An 8,499-nucleotide genomic window follows, 5' to 3' on the forward strand; every position below is an offset into this window, starting at 1 on the left:
CCACATGATGTCCAACCAAACAACATGATGTCCAACCAGGACATGTTGTCCAACCAGAACAACATAATGTCCAACCAAACAACATGATGTCCAACCAGGACATGATGTCCAACCAAATAACATGATGTCCAACCAAACAACACGATGTCCAACCAGAGCATGATGTCCAACCAAACAACATGATGTCCAACCAGGACATGATGTCCAACCAAACAACATCATGTCCAACCAGAACATGATGTCCAACCAAACAACATGATGTCCAACCAAACAACATGATTTCCAACCAGAACAACATGATGTCCAACCAAACAACATGATGTCCAACCAAACAACATGATGTCCAACCAAACAACATGATGTCCAACCACAACAACATGATGTCCAACCAAACAACATGATGTCCAACTAGGACATGATGTCCAACCAAATGACATGATGTCCAACCAAAGAACACGATGTCCAACCAAACAACATGATGTCCAACCAGAGCATGATGTCCAACCAAAAAAACATGATGTCCAACCAGGACATGATGTCCAACCAAACAACATCATGTCCAACCAGAACATTATGTCCAACCAAACAACATGATGTGCAACCGAACAATATGATGTCCAAACAAACAACATGATGTCCAACCAAACAACATGATGTCCAACCACACAACATGATGTGCAACCAAACAACATGATGTCCAACCAAACAACATGATGTCCCACCAGGACAATATGTCCAACCAAACAACATGATGTCCAACCAGAACAACATGATGTCCAACCAAACAACATGATGCCCAACCAAACAACATGATGTCCAACCAAACAACATGATGTCCAACCAGAACAACACGATGTCCATCCAAACAACATGATGTCCAACCAAACAACATGATGTCCAACCAAACAACATGATGTCCAACCAGGACATGATGTCCAACCAAACAACATGATGTCCAACCAAACAACATGATGTCCAACCAGAACAACATGATGTCCAACCAAACAACATGATGTCCAACCAAACAACATGATGTCCAACCAGGACAACATGATGTCCAACCAAACAACATGATGTCCAACCAGGACATGTTTTCCAACCAGAACAACATAATGTCCAACCAAACAACATGATGTCCAACCAGGACATGATGTCCAACCAAATAACATGATGTCCAAACAAACAACACGATGTCCAACCAAACAACATGATGTCCAACCAGAGCATGATGTCCAACCAAACAACATGATGTGAAACCAGGACATGATGTCCAACCAAACAACATGATGTCCAACCAGAACATGATGTCCAACCAAACAACATGATGTCCAACCAAACAACATGATGTCCAACCAAAAAACATGATGTCCAACCAGGACATGATGTCCAACCAAACAACATGATGTCCAACCAGAACAACATGATGTCCAACCAAACAACATGATGTCCAACCAAACAACATGATGTCCAACCAAACAACATGATGTCCAACCAGAACAACATGATGTCCAACCAAACAACATGATGTCCAACCAGGACATGATGTCCAACCAGAACAACATGATGTCCAACCGAACAACATGATGTCCAACCAAACAACATGATGTCCAACCAGAAAAACACGATGTCCAACCAAACAACATGATGTCCAACCAAACAACATGATGTCCAACCAAACAACATGATGTCCAACCAGGACATGATGTCCAACAAAACAACATGATGTCCAACCAAACAACATGATGTCCAACCAGAACAACATGATGTCCAACCAAACAACATGATGTCCAACCAAACAACATGATGTCCAACCAGAACAACATGATGTCCAACCAAACAACATGATGTCCAACCAAACAACATGATGTCCAACCAAACAACATGATGTCCAACCACAACAACATGATGTCCAACCAAACAACATGATGTCCATCTAGGACATGATGTCCAACCAAATAACATGATGTCCAACCAAAGAACACGATGTCCAACCAAACAACATGATGTCCAACCAGAGCATGATGTCCAACCAAAAAAACATGATGTCCAACCAGGACATGATGTCCAACCAAACAACATCATGTCCAACCAGAACATTATGTCCAACCAAACAACATGATGTGCAACCGAACAATATGATGTCCAAACAAACAACATGATGTCTAACCAAAAAACATGATGTCCAACCAGGACATGATGTCCAACCAAACAACATGATGTCCAACCAGAACAACATGATGTCCAACCAAACAACATGATGTCCAACCAAACAACATGATGTCCAACCAGAACAACATGATGTCCAACCAAACAACATGATGTCCAACCAGGACATGATGTCCAACCAGAACAACATGATGTCCAACCAAACAACATGGTGTCCAACCAGGACATGATGTCCAACCAAACAACATGATGTCCAACCAAACAACATGATGTCCAACCAGGACATTATGTCCAACCAAACAACATGATGTCCAACCAAACAATATGATGTCCAACCAAACAACATGATGTCCAACCAAACAACATGATGTCCAACGAGACCAACATGATGTCCAACCAAACAACATGATGTCCAATCAAACAACATGATGTCCAACCAAACAACATGATGTCCAACCAGGACATGATGTCCAACCAAATAACATGATGTCCAACCAAACAACACGATGTCCAACCAGAGCATGATGTCCAACCAAACAACATGATGTCCAACCAGGACATGATGTCCAACCAAACAACATCATGTCCAACCAGAACATGATGTCCAACCAAACAACATGATGTCCAACCAAACAACATGATTTCCAACCAGAACAACATGATGTCCAACCAAACAACATGATGTCCAACCAAACAACATGATGTCCAACCAAACAACATGATGTCCAACCACAACAACATGATGTCCAACCAAACAACATGATGTCCAACTAGGACATGATGTCCAACCAAATAACATGATGTCCAACCAAAGAACACGATGTCCAACCAAACAACATGATGTCCAACCAGAGCATGATGTCCAACCAAAAAAACATGATGTCCAACCAGGACATGATGTCCAACCAAACAACATCATGTCCAACCAGAACATTATGTCCAACCAAACAACATGATGTGCAACCGAACAATATGATGTCCAAACAAACAACATGATGTCCAACCAAACAACATGATGTCCAACCACACAACATGATGTGCAACCAAACAACATGATGTCCAACCAAACAACATGATGTCCCACCAGGACAATATGTCCAACCAAACAACATGATGTCCAACCAGAACAACATGATGTCCAACCAAACAACATGATGCCCAACCAAACAACATGATGTCCAACCAAACAACATGATGTCCAACCAGAACAACACGATGTCCATCCAAACAACATGATGTCCAACCAAACAACATGATGTCCAACCAAACAACATGATGTCCAACCAGGACATGATGTCCAACCAAACAACATGATGTCCAACCAAACAACATGATGTCCAACCAGAACAACATGATGTCCAACCAAACAACATGATGTCCAACCAAACAACATGATGTCCAACCAGGACAACATGATGTCCAACCAAACAACATGATGTCCAACCAGGACATGTTTTCCAACCAGAACAACATAATGTCCAACCAAACAACATGATGTCCAACCAGGACATGATGTCCAACCAAATAACATGATGTCCAACCAAACAACACGATGTCCAACCAAACAACATGATGTCCAACCAGAGCATGATGTCCAACCAAACAACATGATGTGAAACCAGGACATGATGTCCAACCAAACAACATGATGTCCAACCAGAACATGATGTCCAACCAAACAACATGATGTCCAACCAAACAACATGATGTCCAACCAAAAAACATGATGTCGAACCAGGACATGATGTCCAACCAAACAACATGATGTCCAACCAGAACAACATGATGTCCAACCAAACAACATGATGTCCAACCAAACAACATGATGTCCAACCAAACAACATGATGTCCAACCAGAACAACATGATGTCCAACCAAACAACATGATGTCCAACCAGGACATGATGTCCAACCAGAACAACATGATGTCCAACCGAACAACATGATGTCCAACCAAACAACATGATGTCCAACCAGAAAAACACGATGTCCAACCAAACAACATGATGTCCAACCAAACAACATGATGTCCAACCAAACAACATGATGTCCAACCAGGACATGATGTCCAACAAAACAACATGATGTCCAACCAAACAACATGATGTCCAACCAGAACAACATGATGTCCAACCAAACAACATGATGTCCAACCAAACAACATGATGTCCAACCAGAACAACATGATGTCCAACCAAACAACATGATGTCCAACCAAACAACATGATGTCCAACCAAACAACATGATGTCCAACCACAACAACATGATGTCCAACCAAACAACATGATGTCCATCTAGGACATGATGTCCAACCAAATAACATGATGTCCAACCAAAGAACACGATGTCCAACCAAACAACATGATGTCCAACCAGAGCATGATGTCCAACCAAAAAAACATGATGTCCAACCAGGACATGATGTCCAACCAAACAACATCATGTCCAACCAGAACATTATGTCCAACCAAACAACATGATGTGCAACCGAACAATATGATGTCCAAACAAACAACATGATGTCTAACCAAAAAACATGATGTCCAACCAGGACATGATGTCCAACCAAACAACATGATGTCCAACCAGAACAACATGATGTCCAACCAAACAACATGATGTCCAACCAAACAACATGATGTCCAACCAGAACAACATGATGTCCAACCAAACAACATGATGTCCAACCAGGACATGATGTCCAACCAGAACAACATGATGTCCAACCAAACAACATGGTGTCCAACCAGGACATGATGTCCAACCAAACAACATGATGTCCAACCAAACAACATGATGTCCAACCAGGACATTATGTCCAACCAAACAACATGATGTCCAACCAAACAATATGATGTCCAACCAAACAACATGATGTCCAACCAAACAACATGATGTCCAACGAGACCAACATGATGTCCAACCAAACAACATGATGTCCAATCAAACAACATGATGTCCAACCAAACAACATGATGTCCAACCAAACAACATGATGTCCAACCAAACAACATGATGTCCAACCAGGACATGATGTCCAACCAAACAACATGATGTCCAACCAGGACATGATGTCCAACCAAACAACATGATGTCCAACCAAACAACATGATGTCCAACCAGAACAACATGATGTCCAACCAAACAACATGATGTCCAACCAAACAACATGATGTCCAACCAGAACCACATGATGTCCAACCAAACAACATGATGTCCAACCAGGACATGTTGTCCAACCAGAACAACATAATGTCCAACCAAACAACATGATGTCCAACCAGGACATGATGTCCAACCAAATAACATGATGTCCAACCAAACAACACGATGTCCAACCAGAGCATGATGTCCAACCAAACAACATGATGTCCAACCAGGACATGATGTCCAACCAAACAACATCATGTCCAACCAGAACATGATGTCCAACCAAACAACATGATGTCCAACCAAACAACATGATTTCCAACCAGAACAACATGATGTCCAACCAAACAACATGATGTCCAACCAAACAACATGATGTCCAACCAAACAACATGATGTCCAACCACAACAACATGATGTCCAACCAAACAACATGATGTCCAACTAGGACATGATGTCCAACCAAATAACATGATGTCCAACCAAAGAACACGATGTCCAACCAAACAACATGATGTCCAACCAGAGCATGATGTCCAACCAAAAAAACATGATGTCCAACCAGGACATGATGTCCAACCAAACAACATCATGTCCAACCAGAACATTATGTCCAACCAAACAACATGATGTGCAACCGAACAATATGATGTCCAAACAAACAACATGATGTCCAACCAAACAACATGATGTCCAACCACACAACATGATGTGCAACCAAACAACATGATGTCCCACCAGGACAATATGTCCAACCAAACAACATGATGTCCAACCAGAACAACATGATGTCCAACCAAACAACATGATGCCCAACCAAACAACATGATGTCCAACCAAACAACATGATGTCCAACCAGAACAACACGATGTCCATCCAAACAACATGATGTCCAACCAAACAACATGATGTCCAACCAAACAACATGATGTCCAACCAGGACATGATGTCCAACCAAACAACATGATGTCCAACCAAACAACATGATGTCCAACCAGAACAACATGATGTCCAACCAAACAACATGATGTCCAACCAAACAACATGATGTCCAACCAGGACAACATGATGTCCAACCAAACAACATGATGTCCAACCAGGACATGTTTTCCAACCAGAACAACATAATGTCCAACCAAACAACATGATGTCCAACCAGGACATGATGTCCAACCAAATAACATGATGTCCAACCAAACAACACGATGTCCAACCAAACAACATGATGTCCAACCAGAGCATGATGTCCAACCAAACAACATGATGTGAAACCAGGACATGATGTCCAACCAAACAACATGATGTCCAACCAGAACATGATGTCCAACCAAACAACATGATGTCCAACCAAACAACATGATGTCCAACCAAAAAACATGATGTCCAACCAGGACATGATGTCCAACCAAACAACATGATGTCCAACCAGAACAACATGATGTCCAACCAAACAACATGATGTCCAACCAAACAACATGATGTCCAACCAAACAACATGATGTCCAACCAGAACAACATGATGTCCAACCAAACAACATGATGTCCAACCAGGACATGATGTCCAACCAGAACAACATGATGTCCAACCGAACAACATGATGTCCAACCAAACAACATGATGTCCAACCAGGACATGATGTCCAACCAAACAACATGATGTCCAACCAAACAACATGATGTCCAACCAGGACATTATGTCCAACCAAACAACATGATGTCCAACCAAACAATATGATGTCCAACCAAACAACATGATGTCCAACCAAACAACATGATGTCCAACCAGACCAACATGATGTCCAACCAAACAACATGATGTCCAATCAAACAACATGATGTCCAACCAAACAACATGATGTCCAACCAAACAACATGATGTCCAACCAAACAACATGATGTCCAACCAGGACATGATGTCCAACCAAACAACATGATGTCCAACCAGGACATGATGTCCAACCAAACAACATGATGTCCAACCAAACAACATGATGTCCAACCAGAACAACATGATGTCCAACCAAACAACATGATGTCCAACCAGAACAACATAATGTCCAACCAAACAACATGATGTCCAACCAGAACATGATGTCCAACCAAATAACATGATGTCCAACCAAACAACACGATGTCCAACCAGAGCATGATGTCCAACCAAACAACATGATGTCCAACCAGGACATGATGTCCAACCAAACAACATCATGTCCAACCAGAACATGATGTCCAACCAAACAACATGATGTCCAACCAAACAACATGATGTCCAACCAAAAACCATGATGTCCAACCAGAACATGATGTCCAACCAGAACAACATGATGTCCAACCAGAACAACATGATGTCCAACCAAACAACATGATGTCCAACCACACAACATGATGTGCAACCAAACAACATGATGTCCAACCAAACAACATGATGTCCAACCAGGACATGATGTCCAACCAAACAACATGATGTCCAACCAGAACAACATGATGTCCAACCAATCAACATGATGCCCAACCAAACAACATGATGTCCAACCAAACAACATGATGTCCAACCAGAACAACATGATGTCCAACCAAACAACATGATGTCCAACCAAACAACATGATGTCCAACCAGAACAACATGATGTCCAACCAAACAACATGATGTCCAACCAAACAACATGATGTCCAACCAAACAACATGATGTCCAACCACAACAACATGATGTCCAACCAAACAACATGATGTCCAACTAGGACATGATGTCCAACCAAATAACATGATGTCCAACCAAAGAACACGATGTCCAACCAAACAACATGATGTCCAACCAGAGCATGATGTCCAACCAAAAAAACATGATGTCCAACCAGGACATGATGTCCAACCAAACAACATCATGTCCAACCAGAACATTATGTCCAACCAAACAACATGATGTGCAACCGAACAATATGATGTCCAACCAAACAACATGATGTCCAACCAAACAACATGATGTCCAACCACACAACATGATGTGCAACCAAACAACATGATGTCCAACCAAACAACATGATGTCCCACCAGGACATGATGTCCAACCAAACAACATGATGTCCAACCAGAACAACATGATGTCCAACCAAACAACATGATGCCCAACCAAACAACATGATGTCCAACCAAACAACATGATGTCCAACCAGAACAACACGA

Source organism: Telmatherina bonti (assembly GCF_933228915.1).
Source record: "Telmatherina bonti genome assembly, chromosome: 11".
Taxonomy (NCBI): domain Eukaryota; kingdom Metazoa; phylum Chordata; class Actinopteri; order Atheriniformes; family Telmatherinidae; genus Telmatherina; species Telmatherina bonti.